Source organism: Brassica rapa, chromosome A10 (genome assembly GCF_000309985.2).
Source record: "Brassica rapa cultivar Chiifu-401-42 chromosome A10, CAAS_Brap_v3.01, whole genome shotgun sequence".
NCBI lineage: Eukaryota > Viridiplantae > Streptophyta > Magnoliopsida > Brassicales > Brassicaceae > Brassica > Brassica rapa.
In genome coordinates, this window is record NC_024804.2 from 5726351 (window position 1) to 5752709 (window position 26359).

The 26359-nt window shown below is 43.0% G+C and overlaps 1 long non-coding RNA gene across 5 annotated transcripts; it reads left to right on the forward strand.

Annotated features, from left to right (window-relative positions):
* Positions 1-2425: 2425 nt before the first annotated feature.
* Positions 2426-23907, forward strand: LOC108870410. Of its 5 annotated transcripts, none has more exons than XR_004452479.1 (3): positions 2426-14319; positions 14420-14531; positions 21888-23907. It is a non-coding gene; the product is annotated as an uncharacterized LOC108870410 (long non-coding RNA). The 5 variants fall into 5 exon arrangements; XR_004452480.1 differs by lacking the exon at positions 21888-23907 and having other exon boundaries at positions 2427-14077; positions 14182-14319; positions 14420-15258; XR_004452481.1 differs by lacking the exon at positions 21888-23907 and having other exon boundaries at positions 2434-11183; positions 13883-14077; positions 14182-15258.
* The last annotated feature ends 2452 nt before the right edge of the window (positions 23908-26359 follow it).

Here is a 26359-nt window from a genome sequence, read left to right on the forward strand (position 1 = left end):
TGCTGCGAACATCCGTAGTCAAACAAGAACGTTTCTCAAACGCAGGGCTAAGACTAAACCCTTGCAACATCGCGAAACATCTTCAAGCCCGCGAACATTTCAAGCACGAAACGCAGCATACGAAAGAATAACAAATCTTCAGCATCGCGAGACGTCGCAGACGCCTGAAGATTCGTTCTTTGACGAAATTTCCTTCCTCGATAAAAACATTTTCTTGGAAGACCAGACAGTCATACGCACTAACATCTTCTTAAAACATATCCTTCGCGAAGACTCGAAACGGTATTTTTTACCATTAAATTTGTTGCTGATCACAACAAACTCTCAACGTCCTAAACAGACTTAGCCATCTCGTAGAGATGACTCTCGTACATCCGACACAAGGATAATAGCGCTATAAAAGAAACCCAAAATTTTTGGTCAGCACTTCCAGGAGGCTTAAAAATTATCCTTGGAGAGATGCTCGGTTCCAACTATACAAGTCGTATAAGCCGAGAACCTATCGCGGACTCTAAATCGGTATGGAATCAGGATGAAACTGAAACGGGATACGTAAGTCGAATTAGTCATCGCACCCTCTAAAACCAAGAGTAAACCTAGGTGTTGCCCTAAACCCAGCGCACTGGTCTCTAACATCTCTAGGCATAGTATCAAACACCCTGATACGAGATCTCAAAATTTGTCTCTTTGCCAATATTTCGAACGTCTTCAGAAAATACCGCAAGTTTACACACTGCGGAAAACTCTCGAAACAGATTACAGATATAGCAGTTCAAACAGAGTTAGATTACGAGATGACAACTCGTAGTCTTCCTTCTACACCGATACAAAATGTCATCGGCAGCAACACTCCTAATAACCGCTACATAAAAACTAGACCGTAAAGGTCTCGCTGGAAAACTAGGCATAAGAACTTTAACTCCAAGACGAAGTACGAAAGGCTTGATCCCTTCAACAAGGGTACGTAGGCAGCCATCATAAGGCGCAGCCCCAATCTTATCGCTTTCTACTTTTAGAAGAGCGAGAAGACCACTTTTCACTGACCTTTTCAACCATTAATTCCGCCTAACTCACCTTACTTACCTAACTTGCCAAGCCACTCGCTAGAACCTCACGCTAGAAGCTCATGGTTCTAACGAGCTGGGGGGCTAACTGTTGGGGTCAAAATCGGTCACGACGAAATCAATGTCTGAAAGTCCTTAAAAATCAGCATGAACATTTTTACAAAAAGTAATCCTCGTAAAGATATCTTTACGAAGAGCCTTGCGGTAAAATCTTGTTCAAATCTCAATCGAACCACTAAATACGATTGTCCGAAGGCAACAGACATGTATCCAAATCGGCCGCGGACAAGCTCGAGTATGGCAATCGGACCGCAGACAAGCCAAGCTCGATCGATACGCGGTGACCAAGCATGCACACAGCTCGGTCGCTACGTAGCGACCGAGCGTCCGTCCCGCTCGGTCGCTACGTAGCGACCGAGCGTCCATCCCGCTCGGTCGCTATGTAGCCACCGAGTGTCCGTCCCGTTTGATCGCTACGTAGCGACCGAGCTCTTCTGAAATGTCGATACGACACCAGTCCATGCATTCTCGTTTATCCTTCGATGCTATATCCCGAAGACCGTAGCGAACTCAGTTCATGTTTTCCGCCATTCTAAATCATCGATCAAACTTTGCGGTAAAAACTGCGGAAAGTCCGTTCTTTATCGAAAGAAGTCGCAATAAACGTTTCGAGTCTGAATACGGCCCAAAGGGGCCTAAGACACGACTCGAGGCCCATCTTACGATTTCTTAACCAAAAGCCCGTAAACCGTAGGACGGTTTACGCTTGGTTCGCAAGGGAAGATAAATGTCAAGTTTCCGCGGATAAATACGGAATTTTGAAGACAATTACGAAGATCGGAAAAAATGGAATATCTCCATTTTATTCTATGATGGCTTAAGGGCAGAAGCGTAAAAGCGTAAACCGACCTTGGAGTGAGTATATAAGGAGTCCTAGGCGAGAGGCATGAGAGAACTTTTTAGACTTGGAATTCTCTGCACTTAGAAACTTTAGGCTTTATTCTCGACAAGTTCTGCTTCTATGACTGGCACTCAATTACTAGACGAAGTCGCCCAGGCAGTTCGATCTCTTGTCCAGCTCTATCAATTGAACTACGTTCGGCTTGATCCTCGAAAGGGGTACGTAGGCAGCCTTTAACAAGGTTCAGTCCGAAATCAATCAAAAACCTTTTATGTATCTATTTCGTCATTTGTTATCGAGCTGCGACTCAACTAGGTTTGAGCTATTAGGCCGCTAGAACTAAGTAACTCGCTGACATCCTTTTCGGCCAAAGCTTTTATGATCTCTTGTAATGATCGCAACGTTCTTAGGCGGACTCGAAATAAGATCAACTGTTTTCTCTAAACTCGTTTGTTATCTTTTCATGATTTCCGCATATATTTGGTCACTTGTCGTTGGCTCTCGCAGAGATCCGGGACCTCTAGGAAATTAGGGTTTTCCTAGTTTCCCAATTTAAACGGAAATCGACAGTGCGAATTTCGGTTCCCACATCCACCACGCCCAAATACGATGAAATCTCAAGAAAATTTTCACACCAGGGAAGAGATAGATCAGCTGGTAGAAGGGATCTATAGAGCTCTGGAAAATACAGAAGAAAGGCTTGATGGGAGATGTGATGACATCTATTTCCCAATGGATCTTGACATTAGTGCTTTGACTTCCAAGATTGAAGCTATACAAGGAGTATTGGTGGAGATTCAGAGTTACATTGCCCGTCGACCAGAAGCATCGTCATCGATCGACACACAAAACAACAAATCGACCGACATTCATCATCGAACATCGGTCGACGACGCTACAAACCGAGCCCGGCTAGTACCAAAGATAACATCAGACATGTCCGACACACATTACCATGGAGAGGAGATCTCAGCTAACACTTACGCCACACTTAGAAGACATCAGTTCAACCTTGAGAGTCTTGAAGAAAGATTACAGAGGATGGAAAACACAACAGCAACAATGAAGGAAAAATGGCGTACATGGTTCGACAAGCGCAAAGAAGAGATGGATACTTGTTTTCCAACAAGTTCTAGCTTTCAACACTACTAGCCCAATCACCTCCAAAGTCAAGCTAAATGACTATAATAAAGCGCTGAGCGGGAGGCAACCCATGACTAGGTTATATTTATTTAGTTTTTATTGATATACTATTTATGTTGGTTTTTAATTATTGCAGGTCATAAAAATAAAAAAAAAAGTAAAAAAAAAGAGCTCTGAGTAAACGATTGCCGTGAGTATCGATCGTCGAGAAGTTGTCGACATCGATCGACATTGTCTAACCTGTCGCGACCGATATCAACATCCCTACATCGGTCGACATCCATTCCGGTCTGGTATATCGTTCTAACTTGTTACATTGAGTCCTTATGATTTAGTTATCACCATAACTCCGACTAAATTTACACTTGGAAAAGTGTAGTTTAAGTATAGGGGAAGGTTTAGTGATAGTAATTTATTTATGAATTTTATTGAAATGTTTTTCAAAAAGTTTTATTGACTTAAGTAGGGGATAATGAACTTATAGATTTTTGCTTGTTATCTAACCACTCTTTAGCACCATTCTAGACTTACTGATTGCAGATAGTACTAAAGATACTAAAGTGGATCAACCTGTCAACTATCCACACTTGCTGAGATTGTTTGAGGAAACCAAAGCTGACCTCCAACACTAAACTTGACACAACTGCTTGTCTTGGGGCTTGGTATGCATGGATCGGATTCTTCAAACAAGTCTTGAAAGTAAAGCATTGTGTAGATAGATTAATCACCCTTTCTCTCTCTATTTCGAAATTATAGATAGATAAATATATATATATATATATATATATATATAATAATATATATATCTATTAGAGATTTATTAGGAAGGAATTCGAACAGAATTTGGCGGCTACAACTATTAAGTAAGAATTCTATAGGTAAAGGATTAGAACAGGACTTGGTGGTTACAACCATTGAGGCTTGCTTCACAAATAATCCTAGGATATAGGTAACAAAGAAGTGAACAGGACTTGGTGGTAACCACCATTAAGGCTTGATTCATGGAAGCATGTTCAATCTTGGTCAATGATCTTGCTAAATAAGCAGATTTTGACTAAGAGAGAAAATTACTAGAGAGAGAGGATAAGAACTAATGTTTACATGCAGGTCCAGATATTTGTTTGAAAATCCTTGCATCATGTGATCGATACCCCCAAGGTAAAGCCTATACTTTTATTTATGCAAAGAAATGTGGTTGGTAGAGGGGAATGTCAGACAAGTTTTGCTAAGTTGTTGGCTAGATGAATTTGGTTGCTAAGGTAGGATGTTGTATAATGTGCTTTTGTGATTATGACTTTTTAGATGTGGATTGCAATATTGTAGAGGTTATGATTCTAAGTTTTAAATCATGTGAGTCTCTGCTGTTTTAAAACCTCTTTCAGAGAAACTGCCTATTTGTTTTGCTTGAGGACAAAAAAAATGGTAAGTCTGGGAGAGTTGATAGACCATGGTTTATAGATGTTTTTACTAATACTTATTATATTAGTCTATTTATTATATTTATAAGATCAGAAGTGATTTCGAGACAAGTGATGATTTTGGAGCATTTTGGAGATATTTGGAGCAATCACCCGAGATGACCATCGAGCTCGACCATCAGTCGATATTGGAGAGGATTAATCGATCGATGTTCATATCTTGACATCGATCGTCAGCGAAGCGCGCAGAAAACCCGTTTGATCACAGCCAACTTGAAGCCCAAGTCCTCACCAATTTACAAGATTACCCCTGACGAGTTTTAACCTAACTACATAAGCTTTGCCACCATGTTAGAGGCAAAGTGTGATTTTCTTGTTTTATTATTTTTACAGCAAGGTTTTCTAGGATTTTGGTAGATTGGGGAGAAGATCCAAAGTAATAATTTGTTATTGGAACTCCATTAATATCTATTTACTATTCTAATGAAGTTTCTTACCTAATTGATGTTATGAATTGCTTAGCCATGTCTGAGTAGTTCCATTGTTAGATTTTAGGGTTTAAATAAGTTATGAGGGATTAACCCCAACTATAGATTGCTCAGTTGTAGTAATTATCATTAGGATTGTTCATTATTGTTTGTCTCTATATTAGCTACCTAGAACTTGCCCTAGCATTGATAGATAAAAGCGAGAGCTACATTCTCATCCTGAAAACATTCTAATTGAGCTAAGTTTCTTGATATGAGTAAGGCGAGAGCTGATCTAGTGAGCTTAGTAAGCATTCATTCAACCCGCGCATAAAGCTTAACTAGAAGCGCGTCGATCGATATCATTATTGAATAATCGATCGACGGAGCGAAGACACTTTCTATTGATCGACATACGATAGTTGAGATCATTAGATCTAGTTAATAGACAAGTCCAAACATTGTGAATGCTGATGGACTTGTTAACTAAGTAGTTGAGCTTTACATTATCATGCATGCAACTCATTAGGCATTTGTAGGATTATAACCCCAAGTTTTTGAATAAAAACCCTAAGTCTGACTATTTTCTTTTTAAGCACCAAAACCTCAATCAATCTATTGTACAAACACTTGTTCAATATAAAACTGTAATTTACATTTAAATCTCTGCAACCATCTAGCTTAACAAATCATATTAGATTTTTTAGGTTTCCTAGCTCCCTGTGAATTCAGTCCCTAAGTACTACAACTCGACCTCTTATTTGAGAGTATAAATCACTCCTTAGAGTAATTTGAGTGGTATCATACATTGGTGAGAGTGACCTCCATGCCTGAAGTCATCTTCAGCACAACTTTTCCAATACCTTCGATCTTGGACTGGGAGACGTTTTCCATCTTCACTTGATCATCAAACTTACATTTCTGATAGGTATTGAACATCTCTCTGTCAATACAGATGTGTGTAGTGGCACATGTGTCGTACCACCATATTTTTGGGTTTCCTTCAACTATGTTAGCTTCTGTGACCACAGCACACAGATCAGCTTAAGTCAAGTTGGCTTGATTTTCCCCATAGCCTTCCTGCGACACTCCACGGATCTATGTCCTATCTTGCCACAGTAGTTACATTCCACGGATCACACACAATACACATCACACTCAGGTTTCACTCAATAACCTTAACCATCAATTCTCAACTATCAACTTAGCATTCACTTCTTTCTAGCATCCTAGCTTTAATCACAAACCACTCATGGGACTACACATCCAAACATACAAGTATCAATTACCAATCAATCATCACCACAACAACACAAGACAGTTCATTAAGTCCCATTTAACAGTATGAGGATTCTTATGCATCATGATCCATTCATCTATCAACCTAGTAATAACCATGTTCTATCATCCTAGCTCTCAAACAGGATCTAATCAAACCTAACTCCAACATAGAGGAGTATACAGTACGTGAGAACAAGATGGGTTCAAGACACTCCACCTTAGCCTAGATCTGGATCTAGAAATAAGGATAAGAGAAGGTTGAGATCCGGTCACCACCACCACCACACGGTGCCGGCAAGGAGAGAGAGAGAGTGCGGCGGCACGGAGGAGAGAGAGAGAAGAGAGAGAGACGGCGCAAGAGAGAAAGAGAGAGAGCTCGACGGCTAGGGTTTTCTGTCTCCGGGGATTCTCTGCAGAGCTTTGATTCAGTTTCTCACTCCGACAAAAAGGAGGGTTGCCTCTCTTTTTATAGGAAGGGGGAAGGGATACCCTAGGTCTTTGCCAAATGGGCCGTAGAGAAGCCCATTTTCTTATGAAAAATTTTGGGCCATGAGCCGGGCCGTTACACTCACCCCTCCTATTCCTTTCCCTTTTTAGGTGAGACTGACGAGCAGGATTGATTGCTATCGGATTGGTGCTTTGGAAATTTTATTTCTTTCTTTTTCAGACTTGCGGATTTTATGGTTTATCAATATTTTCGGGATTTATTATGTTATCTGGATTTATGGTTATTTAATGGATTTACGACTTTGGAGTTGACTTTTGAGAAGTAATAAATGAAGATTTCAGACTTTATATTTATTTAAGTTATTTTGGAAAATACGGGTGTTACAATTTGGTATCAGAGCGGGGTTCCGTCCCGGCTCTGACCCGGGATGGCTATTTGTTGGGACGTGGTTTCGACTCGGTTTTGCTCGGTTTTAATTCGGCTTAATCAGGTTTAAAGATTTTTGAATCTGGGGATTTGGTCATTTTAAGAAAAAGAAAAATACAGCACCTTTCCGTTCAGAAACTTCTAACCCAAGTGTTTTTTTATTGATGATGAGTTTATCATCGTCATCCTTTCTCTAGCTAACAGGGTTTCAACCAGATGTTCGGAAGATGGATGATGCCACAGCTCGACAGATTGCTCAGGTGTGTATCAGTTTCGTCAGCCGTGTTCAGAGATTGTCTGCATGTGGATATGTGACATTGTTGCCACCACCCTAACTTCAAGTCATCGCTCCACGAGTTTTTGTTATTGGAGATTATGTGGTATGAGATGTGAGCCATGAGTTGGCATGTGTTATTCGTGTGTATGAGTATATTTACTACCTTGGAGGCATGGTTATTTTGTAAACTCATGGGGATCGCTTTTGGATTGGGGTGCGACAACTAGAGTTACACGAGTGATGTATTTGCTGTAAGATCCCTTTTCTTAACAGCTTATCGTCCAACACACAAATCGGTTTCGGTACATGTACATCCCGCTCAAAACTATCCCGTTCAACACTTATGCTATCCAATACTCCCAATCTCGATCGTCTTACAAAGCCATAACGCTAACATGCGCTTGCCGTATCCTCCATAGCAAAACTGCCTGCTCCAAAGTCCCAAGGCCATCTGTCTCTCCATCAATAGTAATGGCACAAAATCTGAGACCAGAAAATGTCCCAGTAAACTCATGATACGTCGCTCATGTGCCTACCCAAGGCATTTGTCACCTGGTTGTCTTTACCAGATGGTATGCAATATCCAAACTGTAGCCTGCTAACAACTCAATTCAACTGCACTGTCCAAGTATAAGTTTTAATGAATGAAGATAGATTTCAGAATCCAATGATCCTAGAGAATCTGAACTTCCTTCCTGTACAATTACAATCTCCAAAACTATAACGCAAAAACCACTGCAGCTACTACGAATCATTAATAGGGTAGTAGGTCTCGTGAGGTCTCAACTGATGCAATGTATATGGAATGACCTGATTCTTATGCATCAATACACAATCCACAAATGCTCATCATGCTCCCTCTACTCCAAAAATAAATCAATGGGTTCGTCGATGAGTACAATCGCGCACTTGTCCAAGTGTTCGCGAAAGACATCATTCATAAGCTTCTCAAATGCTATCGGTGCATTCGTCGATCCAAAATGATATCACCAAAACTCATAATATCCATAACGTATACGAAAACACACATTCCGTACATACTCCTCAACTATAGCAATCTGATGATGTCCTGATGCCAAGACAACCTCCGAGAACCATGAACCTCCCATGCAGCTAATTCAACAAGTCATCAATATGATGGTTACCATGTTCAAGTCTATGTAATCGATACAAAGCCTGAAACTACCATCATCTTTTTTTACAAACAACACTGGTGCTCCCCACGGCGAATTACTCGACCTGATAAATCTCTTGTCTGATGAATCTTCCATATGTTTTTTCAGCTCAACCATCTCTACTGGCGCTAATCGGTATAGAACTCGTGAAACCGGTGCTGTTCCTGACTCTAACTCGATCGTAAGAACATCTCCTCTAGCTGGTGACGGCCCTTCCAAAGGCCTTAATTACATCTCCATACTCTGAGATAACTAGAAGATCCTGCAACTCATGTTGACCATCGAAATGATCACCAAAATCCATCTACTCCCCATATCCAATAACTCCTCTGCATGTATATGCAAATAAAATCTGCTCTACTCCAGAAATATGAACTCTTTCCCTCAGGCAATCCAACAATACTTGATGTCGTGATAACTAGTCCATCCCAAGAATGATATTGCTACCCATCGGGTACACCAAGGGATACAAAGATATGAAGTATCAACTATAATTGGTCTAGTGTGAAGAGAGTTGTAGCTTCATTGCATCACAGTGTCAGACATGTCAGATGGCTATGTCAGAAGATCAATTATCTATCATGTTATTTTTGAGCTTGCTGTTGCCGGAGTGGAAATGAGGCATGGTGATTATGGACATTGGTATTGGATTTTAAATCACCATATGTGGAAAGGATGCCACATGGGTAGTCATGGATAGACTTACCAAGTCAGCCCATTTCCTAAGTAATTAAGAAGACATCCATAGCTAATCAGTTGGAGCAGACCTACATTATTGAGTTTGGGAGGTTTCATGGATGTCAACATAGTATCGGATTGGTATTCTAAGTTCACGTCTACATTTTTGGAGTCATTCAGAAGGAACTTGGGACAAAGATCCACATGAATACAACATATTATCAGCATACAGATGGTTAGTCAAAGAAGACTATTCAGACTTAGAGGACATGCTAAGGGATTGTATCTTACAGTGGGATGGAAGATCGGAAATAATTACATCTAGCAGAGTTTGCCTACATCGACAACTATCGTTCGAACATTGAGATGACACCGTATGAGCTATTGATGGTAGACCTTGTCGTATACCACTTTGTTGGACCAAAGTGAGGGAGTGACATGAGTTAGAACTATTAATAGTTCAAGAGATGGTATAGCAAATGGACATGTTCAAGGACTGTCTTTGGGACACCCATGACAGCAGATGATTTATGCAGCTAAGCGTCGTAAGGATTTGGAGTTACATATGGGCAATCTAGTCTACCTGATAATAATGACATTTCAGAGAGGACTTAAGGCTCATAAGCTGAAGCAACTAAAACCGAGCTACATTGGACTGTATCCTCTAGTGGAGCGAATTGGAGCAGTTGATTGGAGTTATTTTATCAGCAGTGTATCAAACTTCCATGGCGTGATCTAAGTGAGATCAAATTCAGATGAGGATTGACTATCCGAAGATTATTTTTTTTAGGATGGTATTGGATAGCCGACTCAGGATTTGAATTCGAGGACGAATTCTTCGTAATTGGGGAATAATTGTAACGACCCAAATCTCGGCCCGGAAAACTTTAGCCCAGTAAGACCCAATTACATTGCAGAAAGACCCTAAAGTTTTCTTATTTAAGATGGAACTTTGTGGTGGCCTCTGACAGAGACTTTTGGGGATGGAAAAGTCCTGCCGGAACGTCACCGAAACAGCCACAAATAGCCACCATGAAAGAGAAGCCATCCCACCATCCGAAAAGAGAGATTAGAGCTCAGCAGACACGTTTTGGGAGAACAGAAGAACGATCGATCAAATATCAGTATTTTGAAGCTACATTTTGAGGTTATGTTCTACACTCATAGATCATTATGTATCAGAAAGCAGATCGTCATTTGGAATTTTTATCTAAGAGTTATGGTTGTTTCTTTGGGACTGATATCTACAGATCGGATCCGCGAACAGTCAACTTCATCAGCGTTTTACCGTTGATACAGAAGGAACCAGGGAACGGGCGAGATATCATTGGAAAGATCTCGATTCCAGGTTTTCAGATCATCTATCCGATCGTCAAATCGACGTACGGGTAGAAAGTTATTGACGTTTCTTCTTGGCGAAGAATAAAGCTGTTGAGTTGCAGAGACAGTTCCGACCAGTGTCGGTGTAAGTGAGAAACGGTCTACAGAAACAAAATCTTTCAGTCTGGAAATTTGTCAGTAAGTATTAATTCTCTTATCTATCATCTCCTGCAAGCGGATCGTTATTCCGAGTTATTTTCTGAGAGTTATGCTTGTTTTCGTGAGAGGTGTTGGTGCAGTTTTCGTTTACGACCAGCCTGGACATGAAACTACTTTGGTTAAGCAAATGGTGTCCGATCGGAGTAAACATGGTGTCTATAGATAGAGGACATAGAGGACTACATTAGGACCGGAGGGATCGAAAAGGTAACGGTCAGTTCTTCAGTTATTCATCTGTTTGCTCTATGGTTCAGTTCTGCCAGAATACCATATTGATCTAATTTCAAAGAGTTCCGGAGTTGCTTTGTTAGAGCTGTCAAGGTCCATTCGGCGTTTCCTCAGGTTTCTTCAGAACCTTTGGCAAAGGTGAGGGTCCATTCCGTAAATCTCGTACCAGTGTAGAATTCTCTCTATGTTAGTCTAGATTTCGAATCATGGTCAGTCTGTTTGAATTGAGTCTTGATTGTTAGTTACTTCATTCATTGTAAACTGGAATTAGGGGTCTAGAGGATTCAACCGTTGATTTGATTGTGTGATGTTAAGAGATGCTATATATATGTATGTATACATAGTTATGAGTAGGGACTATGTGAATGGACGGGGGTCCAGAGATGTCTGGACTAGCGACGCAGCTTTGGTGGGCGGGGGCTCAGAGACGTCTGGGCTAGCGACGCATATTGTGTGGGGCGTGGGTGCAGAGACGTTTGCATTCGACGCAGCTTTGGAGGGCGGGGGTACAGAGACAGACTGTACTAGCGATGCAGCGTATGTATATATATATATATATATATATATATATATATATCTGTATGAGGAGATGTGGAGTGTATGGACTAGCTATATGCTATCATCGCATTGCTTGTGTTTTGTGATGCTTTAGGCGTCTTGTTTGTTCATGTTAGAGCTAAATTTCGATAGTGAGAGTTCTATTACTCAAGTCAGTGGTTTGCGTGTTTAGCATCCCATACCTCACGGAGTAACTCCCATGTTACTCACCCCTCCTATTCCTTTCCCCTTTCAGGTGAGACTGGCGAGCAGGAGTGATTGCTATCGTATTGGTGCTTTGGGAGTTTTATTTCTTTTTTTTTCAGACATGCAGATTTTATGGTTTTCTCAATATTTTTGGAATTTATTATGTTATCTGGATTTATGGTTATTTATTGGATTTACGACTTTGGAGTTGACTTTTGAGAAGTAATAAATGGAGATTTCAGACTTAATATTTTTTTAAGTTATTTTGGAAAATACGGGTGTTACAATTTGTGACAACCCGTCCCGTGGGAACTACCTGCCCCGTGGGCCCTAGGCTCACAGCGCTGCAGCGCACCGACCCTAATCCCTCCATTGTGAGTTATCTCTAACTCCATAATTAGGTTGTTGGTGAACCTCGAACCCAGGACCTCACCCTTTAACAGTATTCCCACAAGACAAATTGTCACCAATTGAACTGCAGATCAATTGGTGACAACTTGTCTTGTGGAGAGTTGTTAAAAGGTGAGGTCTTGGGTTCGAGTAACGCCAAGCGCATCAATAACCTACCGGTAGATGTGGAGTCAGTTCCTCCCACGGTGAGGGGTTAGGGTCGGTGCGCTACAGGTTGTCACAACATACAATGGAGAAGTCCCTAAATCTCCGTAAACTATGCCTAGAATTTGGAATGATAGTCTCAGTAACATCCACATTGACAAGCCCTGATGACAAGTCGTATTAAAAAAAATCCAAATTTCTTGAAACTGAAACAGATTAAAACAGAGAAAGTCGTTACCTTTTCTCTGTACATGTCCTCTGAACCTGACCATCCCTTCCTGAATATGTTCAAGCTCTTATCCTCTATTGTTGTAAAGCTTTTGATTCCCATTGCAGCTTTGTTATTTAATTTTATGTTAAGCTCTTAACGGAACCTGACCTCATTAACCATAGATACTGCAATGGAAACAACAACATCAAAATAAAAATCTCACCAACTTAAATCAGATGCTTAACATAAAATTACCGGCTTTAGGATTGAGTTTGGTGAAGTGGAAGAACTCATCAGCTGAGCAAGCTCTGTACCAATAGTCGCTGAGGTCGACGGCAAGCAATTGTCTGAGTTTAATCCTTCCCTGAATCTTTGCTTTTTCTTGAAGCCTTCTTCCCTTCTGATCTTCATCATAGCCTCATAAGGAGATTTTGCCTAACCCAAAAGGATCATATGAGATTGAGAGAAGAGACAGAGTGATCGAGAATGGAGGGGGAAGAGAAACTGATTTCTTTCGCACAAACGCCGGAGAAGGAGAGAGAGAGATACATTAAGCGGGTCCAATAGAAAACCGCCACGTAAGGGCTTCTTACTAATTCTAAGAGCAGCCACATTGAGAGTTGTAAAGGGGTTCATGGGCTCGGGTTCATAGGCCCGAAAGCAAAAAAAAAAAGAGAAAATGGGTTTAATTCCGCGACCCGCGTCTTACGAGTGACCCCGTATGATACGGGTTCACGCCAGGTGTCAGCCATCCATTGGAGACGCGTTATTGAGTTCACGAGGAGGAAAGCGGAGAGAAATCATTTTCTCTCATTTCTGAAAAAAACTAGGGTTTCAGTTCGAGAGGCGATTTCTCGTGCGACGCCGACCTTTCTCCAATTTTCTCCTTCGAATCGACGACGGAGTGTCTCATCCACGAGCTCAGGTGAGTATCGAGTGGATTCACGGTTAGATAGAAGCTTTTTTGGGTCGAAATCGATCTCGGGAATTCGAAATATTGATTTATTAGGGTTAAAAATCGATTTTGGGGGTTCAAAATCGGTTTCTCGGTGATTGGAAATCGAATTGGAGTTTTTGAGTTAGGGTTCAAAATCGATTTTGGGGGTTTTCGATTAGTGGTTTTAAAACGTCATGTGGGTTCGATTTATCGATTTATGGTTGGTTTCTCAGTGATTGAAAATCGAATTGGGGTTTTCGAGTTAGGGTTCAAAATCGATTTTGGGGGTTTTCGATTAGTGGTTTTAAGACGTCATGTGGGTTCGATTTAGTGTTGATTTCATCATATTTTTCGTGATTATGTTGTAATCAGTTTGCTTCTCTGGTTCAGATGGATCCCGCAGAAGAGAGAAGAGATAGAAAGAGGCAACAGGAGTACTTCAACATGTTGGGAAACGTGGCTGATTCACAATACAGGATTCCCAGAAGATTTCCCTGTGGTGGGAGAATCATTGACGAGGTTCGGGTGAAGGAGGAGTACGACACTCTTCCTGGGAAGCGTTTCTTCACCTGCATAAACTACGAGGTAAGAGATACAAACCGCTTCTTCCATGCATTACTCTCACTTGGCAAATTAGTATAAATTTTATTTTAGTTGTACGAGTCTGATGTGTTTATGTTATCAACAAGGCTGATGGGTTTCATTATCGTCAGCCTTGGGTGATAGGTGTCCAGGAGGAGATGGAACGCCTGCGTAAGCGTGTGGAGGAGGCTGAGCAGGTGATCAAGTGGGTGCCCAATCTCAATAAACAGATTGAGAGTGTTGAGGTTAGTGAAGTTTTTTTGAGAGTATCGAATAGCAAGTTAATAATTGTAAAGTTAGGTTTTTTTTAAGTTACTAACAACGTTTCTTTTTTTCCATGTGCAGGCACAGGTTAAAAGGCTCACTTTGCTGTTTGATAACCTCACTAGTGACGTTTATAACCTCACTGTGCAGGTGGATGATCTTGAAAAGGTCTGCTTCGAATGAAATCCTAAAGGTAAACACTCAAACTAAACTGAACTGAAGTAGAAGTAGTATTTAGTTTAAAAAAATGTTCCCGTGTAGGTTGCTTGCTGAAGTAGAACTCAACTTAACTAGGTAGACTAGGACCTAAACTAGATCTTCATAATGCTAGGTTCCGTGTTGTATTATTTGAAAGGCTCTGAATGTGATGTGATGCTCTCTAGAGTAGGAACTGAACTAGGTTTCATTAAATCTATGTTAGTTGGTTGCTGTGATTAATGCTCTGATGAATGCTCTCTGTCTACTTTTTGTTCGAGTTTTTAAAAACTGATTTGATGTGTAATGAATGCAGTGTGTGAACAACTTGTTGTCTAATTAAGTATAATCAATGTTTGGTAGTTAGAAACACCACCCGAAACTCAAAGCAAAATAGTAGTTTAAAAACATAGCAAATCCTTTCGACCCTAAACTCAAACCAACTTCTCAAAAGACAAAGAAAGTTTAAAACACCACCCGAAACCAAAATAGATCAGTTTTCCCTTAATTCTCTCGGGTTTATGAACGTATTATCTTCCCAGAGCAGTCAAACCATAGAAGTAGGGTCTTCTGATATTCCTAAACCGGTGGAAAGGATGTTGGGGTCAAAAACGGTTACGACAAATTTAACATCCAAAACATCCGAGGAAGAAAATAAGAATTTCTCCGAAGAGTACTTTTCGAAATAGACTCTTTCTTACGAAAAAGCTTTACGGAAGAAAGAATCAAGATGTCCGACGAAAGCTCGAAACAGGTCGCCACGTAGCGACCGAGCGATCGTCCCGCTCGGTCGCTACGTAGCGACCGAGCGATCATCCTGCAGCGACCGAGCTCGAGCCAAAGCTCGGTCGCTACGTAGCGACCGAGCGATCGTCCCGCTCGGTCGCTACGTAGCGACCGAGCTCGAGCCAAAGCTCGGTCGCTACGTAGCGACCGAGCGATCGTCCCGCCCGGTCGCTACGTAGCGACCGAGCTCGAGCCAAAGCTCGGTCGCTACGTAGCGACCGAGCACTCGTCTCGCTCGGTCGCTACGTAGCGACCGGGCTCGAGCCAAAGTTCGGTCGCTGTGTACCGATTGAACCTTTCCGAACATCGATACCACATCAGTCCTTCCATTCTCGTCAAACCTTTGAATGCTATCTCCCAAAGACCGTAGCAAGCTCAGTCCATGTTTCCCGCTATTCTAATTCATCGATCAAACTTCGCGGATTAGAAACCGCGGAAAACTCGTAGTAAACGTGTCGAGTCGGAAGACGGCCCAAATGGACCTAAAACACGACTCGAGGCCTATCCTACGATTTTTCCTAACCAAAAGCCCGTGAACCACAGCATGGTTCACGCTTGGCCCACGAGGAAGGATAAATGTCAAGTTTCCGCGGATAAATACGGAAGTTTTGAAGATAATTGTGAAGATCGGGAAAAATAGAATATCTCCATTTTTATGCTATGACGGCTTAAGGACAGAAGAGTAAAAGCGTAAACCGACCTTGGAGCTAGTATATAAGGAGTCCTAGGCGAGGAGCAGAGGGGAGAACTTTTTCAGAGCAAACTTAGCACTTAGAGCAATTTAGGCAATTTTCCGTTTTTGTTATTTCGAGCTGCGACTCAATTAGGTTTATCCGTCTTAGGGTTACTAGAACTAGGAATCTCGCCGACAGCTCTCGAGCCCAGGCTTATACCTTGTTGTAAACGCTCATACGCAAATTCGGAATAAGATCTTCTTAGCTCTCTTTCTCGATTTATTATACTTTGTCGTTGTTATTCTCGTGTTCTGATTGCTTGACGTGTGGTAATTAGCAGATATCCGGGTCCTCTGGGAAATTAGGGTTATTTAAACGGAAATCGACAGTGTGAATTTCGGTTCCCACAGTTTGGCGCTAGAAGGAGGGGGACTTACGGATCAATCTAACCCGCAAAAACCACTCAACGATCAGGAGCGACATGCAAGATTCGACGTGTGCGAACGTCATCTCATTCAAGGGGGAGAAACGATCGATCGAGCCAAACCTCGAAACGATCTCCTTGTTATCGAGTTGACGATTCGAGATATCGACGTCGCTAGAGTGCTAATCGATACCGGAAGCTCGGCCGATATCATCTTCAAAGACACTCTTGAAAAGATGGGGATCAATCAATCCGAAGTCGCGAAATGTCCAAGCCCACTGCTAGGACTTTCGGGGGAAACGACCATGGCCTATGGATCGATTAGACTCGCTGTCAAAGCCGGAACCGTGACAAACGTCACAGAGTTTCTAGTCGATGATCGCCCCGCATCTTACAACGTTATCATGGGAACGCCATGGCTGAACACCATGCGCGCAATCCCATCAACCTATCATCTTTGCCTCAAGTTCCCGACCCCTAACGGAGTCGAGGTAATTTGGGGAAATCCGAGAGTTTCACAGGTTTGTTTCGCCGCGGAACTAAAACGAAAGAGACCGATCCTCGAAATCATTCCTAAGAGAGCGGAGAAAAAGACCCCCAGCAAAGATACGCTAAGTCAGGATTCAGCGGAATTCTTCTGGCAGTCTCGCAGCATCGCAGCTCTAGATGAAAAACGCGAGCCAACATGCGAACCCTTGGTAACGATCTGTCTCGACGAAGCCTTCCCAGAATGCTGCGTCGAGATTGGAGCCAATCTCCACGAGCCTTTAAGGACATAACTCATAACCTGTCTTAAAAAGAACCTAAATACTTTCGCATGGGCTGCGGAAGATATGCCGGGAATCGACATTAACATAACATGTCACGAGCTGAATACCGACCCAACATTCAAACCCGTCAAACAGAAAAGACGGAAGCTAGGACCGAACGTGCGGCCGCAGTAAACGATGAGGTCGAAAAACTGCTTAAAGTTGGGTCGATAACGGAAGTAAGATACCCGGACTGGCTCGCCAACCCCGTAGTAGTCAAAAAGAAAAACGGGAAGTGGCGAGTTTGCGTAGATTTTACCGACCTAAACAAGGCGTGTCCAAAAGATAGCTTCCCTCTACCACATATCGATCGATTGGTAGAAGCAACAGCGGGCAACGAACTCTTATCCTTCATGGATGCCTTCTCAGGTTATAATCAAATTAGGACGAATCCCGACGACCGTGAAAAGACTGCGTTCATTACCGATCGCGGAACTTATTGCTACAAGGTAATGCCCATCGGCCTCAAAAACGCTGGTGCGACTTACCAACGACTCGTGAACCGAATGTTCTCCAAACAACTCGGAAAAACGATGGAGGTTTATATCGACGACATGCTCGTCAAATCCCTCAAAGTAAGAGATCACGTGTCACATCTCGAAGAATGCTTTGCACAACTAAACTCCCATAACATGAAGCTCAACCCGACAAAATGTAGATTCGCCGTGGCATCAGGGAAATTCCTCGGCTACTTGGTCACATACCGCGGCATCGAAGCAAATCCAAAACAGATCAACGCTCTAATCGAGATGGCTTCACCGAAGAATAAACGGGAAGTCCAAAGACTGACCGGCAGAATCGCAGCACTTAACCGATTTATTTCACGATCAACAGATAAGTGCCTGCCCTTCTACGACGTCCTGCGAGGAAATAAAAAATTCGAATGGACGGAAGAGTGCGAAAACGCCTTCCAACAGCTGAAGCGTTATTTAGCTACTCCTCCAGTCCCCGCAAAACCCGTGGAAGGGGAGCCTTTATTCTTGTACATCGCGGTGTCGGCAACAGCCGTAAGCGGAGTTCTGATCAGGGAAGAACGCGGGGAGCAGAAACCTATTTTTTACATAAGCAAAACCTTGCTGGATGCCGAATCTAGGTATCCGTTGATGGAAAAATTGGCATGCGCGGTCGTAACATCGGCCCGAAAACTAAGACCATATTTCCAATCCCACACGATTGTCATCCTCACGACTTTTCCCTTACGGACAATTTTGCATAGCCCAAGTCAATCAGGCCGATTGGCTAAGTGGGCGGTCGAGTTGAGCGAGTATGACATCGAATACCGACCAAGGACGAGCGCAAAATCACAAGTGCTCGCAGACTTTTTGGTCGAACTTCCAACGGGAGCAATAACCAATGAGGAACCAAATTCCACCTGGCTCCTCCACGTCGACGGATACTCATCCAAGCAAGGATCGGGTATCGGGATCCGTCTCACATCTCCAACGAGCGAGATCTTGGAACAATCGTTCAGGCTGGAATTCCATGCCTCAAACAACGAGGCCGAATACGAAGCATTAATCGCAGGTCTACGTTTGGCTCACGGCTTAAAAATACGTAATCTCCACGCTTACTGCGACTCCCAGTTAGTGGCCAGTCAATTCAGCGGAGAGTATGAAGCCAGAGACGAACGGATGGACGCGTACCTCAAACTGGTCCAAGGTCTAGCTCAAGATTTTGACTGTTTCGCCCTTACCCGGATCCCCCATTCCGAGAATGTCCAGGCGGACGCCCTCGCGGCCTTAGCATCAAGTTCCGATCCAGGACTCAAAAGGGTAATTCCGGTCGAATTCATCGAACATCCGAGTATCGGACCGCCAGTCGTCGTCAATCTCATAGAGGGTCAAGACGACGAGGAAGAAGAAATTACGATACCACCACCATCGGAGCAATCTGATTACGGCTGTGATACCCCATGGCTTCAGACGATTCGAGACTACATTGTCGACGGGCAACTGCCCGCCGAAAAATGGGCAGCTCGCAAGATCCGAACACAGGCCGCACGCTATGTAACAGTGGACGGCGAAATCTACAAATGGAGATTCTCCGGACCACTCCTGACGTGCCTGGAAGGAGAAAAGGCGAGGAAAGTAATGGAGGAAATACATTCCGGCTCCTGCGGCAACCATTCCGGCGGGAGATCACTAGCCGTGAAAATCAAACGCCACGGATACTATTGGCCAACAATGATCGGAGACTCCGAGAAATTCGCACGAAAATGCGAAAAATGCCAAAGGCATGCGCCAACTATCCGACAACCGGCCGAAGTTCTTTCCTCCATTACATCGCCCTATCCCTTTATGCGCTGGGCCATGGATATTGTCGGACCTCTGCATAATTCAAAGCAAAAACGTTTCCTTCTAGTCCTTACCGATTTTTTCTCAAAATGGGTAGAGGCGGACTCGTACGCAAGTATAAAAGACGTCCAAGTCGAGAATTTCGAATGGAAAAACATCATCTGTAGGCATGGAGTTCCTTACGAAATCGTAACCGATAAGGGGTCTCAGTTCATTTCCACCCGATTCGAGGCATTCTGCGAAAAATGGAAGATACGACTCAACAACTCAACTCCCAGATATCCGCAGTGCAACGGACAGGCTGAAACAATCAACAAGACCATTCTCTACGGACTGAAGAAACGTTTAGAAGCCAAAAAGGTAGATCGGCCGACGAACTCGAGGGAGTCCTCTGGTCTCACCGTACCACCCCAAGGCGAGCAACGGGAGAGACTCCCTTCGCCCTGGTATACGGCACGGAATGCATGATTCCCGCAGAAGTAGAATTTCCCGGTGTTCGAAGAAGGTTCTTACCCGAACGAGAGGAACTCAACGTAGCGACCGAGCTCAAGCCAAAGCTCGGTCGCTACGTAGCGACCGAGCGATCGTCCCGCTCGGTCGCTACGCAGCGACCGAGCGATCGTCCCGCTCGGTCGCTACGTAGCGACCGAGCACTCGTCTCGCTCGGTCGCTACGTAGCGACCGGGCTCGAGCCAAAGTTCGGTCGCTGTGTAGCGATTGAACCTTTCCGAACATCGATACGACATCAGTCCTTGCATTCTCGTCAAACCTTCGAATGCTATCTCCCGAAGACCGTAGCAAGCTCAGTCCATGTTTCCCGCTATTCTAATTCATCGATCAAACTTCGCGGATTAGAAACCGCGGAAAACTCGTAGTAAACGTGTCGAGTCGGAAGACGGCCCAAAGGGACCTAAAACACGACTCGAGGCCCATCCTACGATTTTTCCTAACCAAAAGCCCGTGAACCACAGCATGGTTCACGCTTGGCCCACGAGGAAGGATAAATGTCAAGTTTCCGCGGATAAATACGGAAGTTTTGAAGATAATTGTGAAGATCGGAAAAATGAAATATCTCCATTTTTATGCTATGACGGCTTAAGGGCAGAAGAGTAAAAGCGTAAACCGACCTTGGAGCTAGTATATAAGGAGTCCTAGGCGAGGAGCAGATGGGAAAACTTTTTCAGAGCAAACTTAGCACTTAGACCAATTTAGGCAATTTTCCGTTTTTGTTATTTCGAGCTGCGACTCAATTAGGTTTAGCCGTCTTAGGGTTACTAGAACTAGGAATCTCGCCGACAGCTCTCGAGCCCAGGCTTATACCTTGTTGTAAACGCTCATACGCAAATTTGGAATAAGATCTTCTTTGCTCTCTTTCTCGATTTATTATACTTTGTCGTTGTTATTCTCGTGTTCTGATTGCTTGACGTGTGGTAATTAGCAGATATCCGGGTCCTCTGGGAAATTAGGGTTTTCCTAGTTTCCTTATTTAAACGGAAATCGACAGTGTGAATTTCGGTTCCCACAAAGGACAAAGTGGACAACACAAGAAGACATTGTGCTCATCAGTGCTTGGTTGAACACCAGCAAGGATCCCAAAGTTAGTAACCAGCAGAAGTTAGGGTCGTTTTGGGAAAGAATAGAGGAATATTTTAATTCAAGCCCTCAGCTCACTGGCTTTGCTCCTAGAGAGTGGAGTCAGTGTAAGCAGAGGTGGGGAAGGGTGAATGAGCAGGTGTGTAAGTTTGTGGGAAGCTATGAGGCCGCTTTGAAGGAGCAATCTAGTGGCCAAAATGAGAACGATGTCATGAAGTGTACGCATGACATCTTCTTAAACGACTACCAGGTCAAGTTCACACTTGAACATGCGTGGAGGGAGCTGCGGTTTGATCAAAAATGGAGATCAAACTCTGTGTCAAAAGATGGTGCAAAGGAGAAAAGGAAGGAACCTGTGGAGACGGTGCCTCACTCGGAAGAGGTTAGGCCTCCTGGTGTTAAGGTTTGCAAAGCAGCCAAACGCAAGAAGCATGGGAATGAAACAGCATTTGATCGACCGGAGAGCATTCTAGACTTGAAATAGAACATATCCAAACAGAAATTACTAGAACGTCTCCTATCCAAAAAAGATACTCTAACTGATAGTGAGGTGTCTCTGAAGGACAAAATCGTTTCTGAGATGCTTTGATCTGATCAGTGATAGTTGTTTAGGTGATTACTCGCGTAGTTGTTTAGGTTGTGTAGTTCATAAATTGGTTACTTTATTACTTGCTTACTTGCTTACTTGATTACTTGATCACTGGTTCTAGTTGATTAACAACTTGTCTTGCTTCTTCTGTGTTATTTTGAAGGTCAAGGGTTGTACTTCTGCAGGTCACGGGTTCTACTTCTCTACTGGTGCAGCACGTTCTATTTTGTAGTTGATGGGTTCTAGTTGTCACGGGTAGTAGGTGCCACAGGTTATCAGTTTATGTATTTTCATTTCGCGGCAGGTCACGGGTTCTAGTAGGAGGATGGTGAAGTTGTCACGGGTTGTAGTAGTGACAACACGTTTTCAAGTACGTTTGCTTATGCATGTTTGTGTCACGGGTGTAAAAGTGTAGTATTTTGTTTGTTTCTACGCTTCACGGGTATTGTAAGAGGAAGGACTATAAAATGTATGTCGTATGTCTCATTTATCAATTGTCTCTCATCTTTGTTTAAGTTGTTCCTCTATTCTTTAAATTTGTATCTCAACCTGCAAAAAAAAAACAATAATCCATCAAGGCCACTCCATCAAGGCCACGGCATCAAAACACTACCCCTTCTATAAACTTGTTCCTCTCTGTTCTTTAAGTTCTTCCCCTCTCTTCTAAAAACTTGTATCTCAAGTTTCATATACCACAAAACACTCCCTCCTTGGTCTATCTCTCCCTTAATTTTCTTTTAAACACTTAGCCAAATCTTCTTCTTCTATCACTTTTTTTTTAAAACACTTAACAAAATTTCCAAAATAAAAAAATGTCATCCTCATCGTCAGATGGCGTAGATGAAGCTGTTGAAGAAATGTTCGACCAAGAATTTGATAATATCATTGACTCCCTAGTTGATGTTCAAGCCAACAAACCGAAGAGACGAGCTTATATCGAAAGAGATCGGGAACAAAGCCACAATCAACTATGGAACGACTATTTCAAGGAACATCCTACATACCCACCGGACATGTTTAGGTGGCGTTTTCGAATGAACAAGCCTTTATTCCTTCGCATTGTCGATCGCCTCAATAATGAAGTTCCATACTTTGAGCAAAGAAAAAATGCTCACGGCAGGTACAGGCTATCTGCACTTCAAAAGTGTACAGCAGCTATCTGAATCCTGGCATATGGTCAATCGGGAGATACATATGACGAATATCTCCGACTAGGTGAAAGTACTGCACTTTTATGTTTGGAAAATTTCACTAATGGGTTAATACAATTGTTTGGAGATGCGTATCTAAGAAGACCTATAGCGGATGATCTTCGACGATTACTCGACAATGGAGAGGCACGCGGGTTTCTGGGGATGATAGGCAGCATCGGCTGTATGCATTGGGAGTGGAAAAACTGCCCAACCGCTTGGAGAGGCCAGTACACCCGTGGTACAGGAAAGCCGACAATTGTCTTAGAGGCTGTGGCATCACATGATCTTTGGATATGACACTCATTTTTCGGATTATCAGGTACCCTCAATGATATAAATGTTCTTGATCGGTCACCAGTTTTTGATGACATTTTACAAGGTCGAGCTCCTCGAGTTAATTTCAAGGTCAACAACCACAAATATCATATGGCGTACTACCTTACGGACGGAATTTATCTGAATTGGTCAACATTTATCCAATCCATCCCACTTCCTCAAGGTCCTAAAGCAGAGCTATTTGCTCGACGTTAAGAATCCGTCAGAAAAGATGTCGAACATGCTTTTGGAGTATTGCAAGCGAGGTTTGCAATAGTTCAAAACCCAGCTCTACTATGGGATAAGGAAAAGATAGGAAAGATTATGAAAACTTGTGTCATACTCCACAATATGATAGTAGAGAACGAACGCGACAGATACACTCAGTATGATACATCTGACTTCGAAGCAGGAGAGTCAAGCGGAAGTTCCAAGGTTAAAAGGAGAAAAAGTTTGAATATCCCTATGCTTGACATTCGCAATCAAATTCGGGATCCACAGATACATGATCGTTTGAAATCTGATTTAGTTGAAAATGTATGGGAAAAATATGGTAATCATGATGAATAATCTTTGTATGTTTATGAATTCTCATTACATTAAATAAAAACTTTTAAAAAATATTTTAATTTTTTTTTATTCCTATGAACCCTTCTTCAGGTTTACTAATGCAAGAGCAAAAATTATACAGGTTCAACACTATTCATAGCATCACCAAAAAATTAATTAAAAATTCTTATGAACCCCAAGGGGGAGTTCACTAATGGGCATGCTCTAATAAGCCCAAATTAGACAGCGGTTCTTTGTTATTTTGCATTTTTCATTTTTTTTTTGCTTAAAACTCCTATTAGGAGACTCCCGATGGAGTTGGTCTTAGTGTTGCTACGCGTTAATTTGCAACCATCATGTTCAGTGTGGGAATCAAAATTCGCACTGTCGATTTCCGTTTAAATAAGGAAACTAGGAAAACCCTAATTTCTCAGAGGATCCGGATATCTGCTAATACCACACGTCAAACAATCAGAACACGAGAATAACAACAATAAAAATAAGAAATCGAAAAGAGAGCAAAGTAGATCTTATTCCGAATCTGCGTATGAGCGTTTACAACAAGGTATAAGTCTGGGCTCGAGAGCTGTCGGCGAGATTCCTAGTTCTACCAACCCTAAGACGGCTAAACCTAATTGAGTCGCAGCTCGAAATAACAAAAACAGAAAATTGCCTAAATGCTCTAATTGCTAAGTTTTCTCTGAAAAAATCGTCTCTTTCACGCTCCTCGCCTAGGACTCCTTATATACTAGCTCCAAGGTCGGTTTACGCTTTTACTCTTCTGCCCTTAAGCCGTCATAACATAAAATGGAGATATTCCATTTTTCTCTGATCTTCGCAATTATCTTCAAACTTCCGTATTTATCCGCAGAAACTTGACATTTATCTTTCCTTGTAGACCAAGCGTAAACCGTCCTACGGTTTACGGGTTTTGGTTAAGAAATCGCAAGTTGGGCCTCGAGTCGTATCTTAGGTCCCTATGGGCCGTCTTCCCACTCGACACGTTTATTAAGATTTCTTTTGATAAAGAACGAACTTTCCGCAGTTTTTACCGCGAAGTTTGGTTGATGTCTCAGAATGGTCGGACGGCATGAACTGACTTTGCTACGGTCTTTGGGAGATATCATTGTAAGATAGACGAGAATGCATGGACTGGTGTCGTCTCGACGTTTCGGAAGAGCTCGTTTGCTACGCAGCGACCGAACTTTGTTCGAGCCCGGTCGCTACGTAGCGACCGAGCGGGAGGGACGCTCGGTCGCTACGTAGCGACCGAGCTTTGGCTCGAGCTTGGTCGCTAAGTAGCGACCGAGCTTTGGCTCGAGCTCGGTCTCTACGTAGCGACCGAGCGGGTCCTAGCGTGCGGTTAGGCATGTTTGGCAAGTTAGGCATGTTGGATGGAATCAATATCCGAAAGTCCGAGTTTGAATAGTAAATTCTCATACCTATAAGAAGGAAGGTAACTTGTTTCAAAAAAATTTCACTTTCTTGTTTTCCCTAAAATTTCTCTTAAGAAAAACTTTCTTTCTTTCTCTCCATCCTTTCCCTCTCTTTTCCCAAAAGAGAAGTATAAAATGTCAAGTTAGAAAAGATTGCGAAAAAGGGTCTTCGTCCGCGAGTGCTCATGAAGAGCTCATTGTTCCGAAGATAGAGTTCGTGCCTCACTCGGTAGATCCTGCCGAGAATGAGGCATGGTGGGTTGCGCATTACGGTTCGATGACTCCTCCCAAAGAGAACTCGTTCCTGGTCCTAACCCATCGTGCGATCGAAGAAGGGGCACCGAGCAGGAGTACCGGCGAGTTCCTCGAGATCATGAGATCGTTCTACCGCATTTCGAGTACGGTGGAGTTTCGGGTTCCTAGTCGAGGTGAACATGCTGATAACCCCCCGGAGGGTTACTTTACTTGCTACGAAGTGTTCGTAGTGCGTTGTCGCCTGTGGTTCCCGATTCCAGAAATCGTCGTCCGAGTATTGGATCGCTTCGAGGTAGCGATAAACCAGCTGAATCCTCTTGCCATTCAGCACCTTATTGGAATTCTGATCCTGAGCTATGAGCATGGTCTCTCCCTTTCCGTTGATCACTTTGAAGTGCTTTTGAGGCTACAGCTTGTCAAGGATAGGGACAAGTATAGGCTGGTCCCTCGAAGCTTCATGTCGGTGGTTAAGAGGTTCAGCTCCAACTTCAACTCGTGGAAGAAATTTTTCTTCTTTGTTCGTATAGACGCTGCGTCTATCGAAGAGAGTTGTATCCCACACTCCGGAGGTTGCCGAACGATCGTCCCTTCATCAACCCGCTGGCCCCGTTCCCCGAAGATATCATTGAAGTGAGGGACCTTCTTAGGAATGGTCCGTTTTTCTGGACTTCCTTTACGCCGAAACGAGTTCGGTAGGCGCTAAGGTTTGTGTGTCCCGACCCTGCGGAAGCGGGGAACGACTCCGAGCCTGATGATCAGAGTCCCGACGCTGCTCCCGCTCCTGCGACGGGGTAGAACTCTTCAAAGGGGAAGGATATCGATCTTGGTGACATAGAGTTTTCGATGGACGATTCCATGTTTCCGGAATGGGATCCAGACCTTGCTTATGGCGACGGAAGCGGTTCTAGC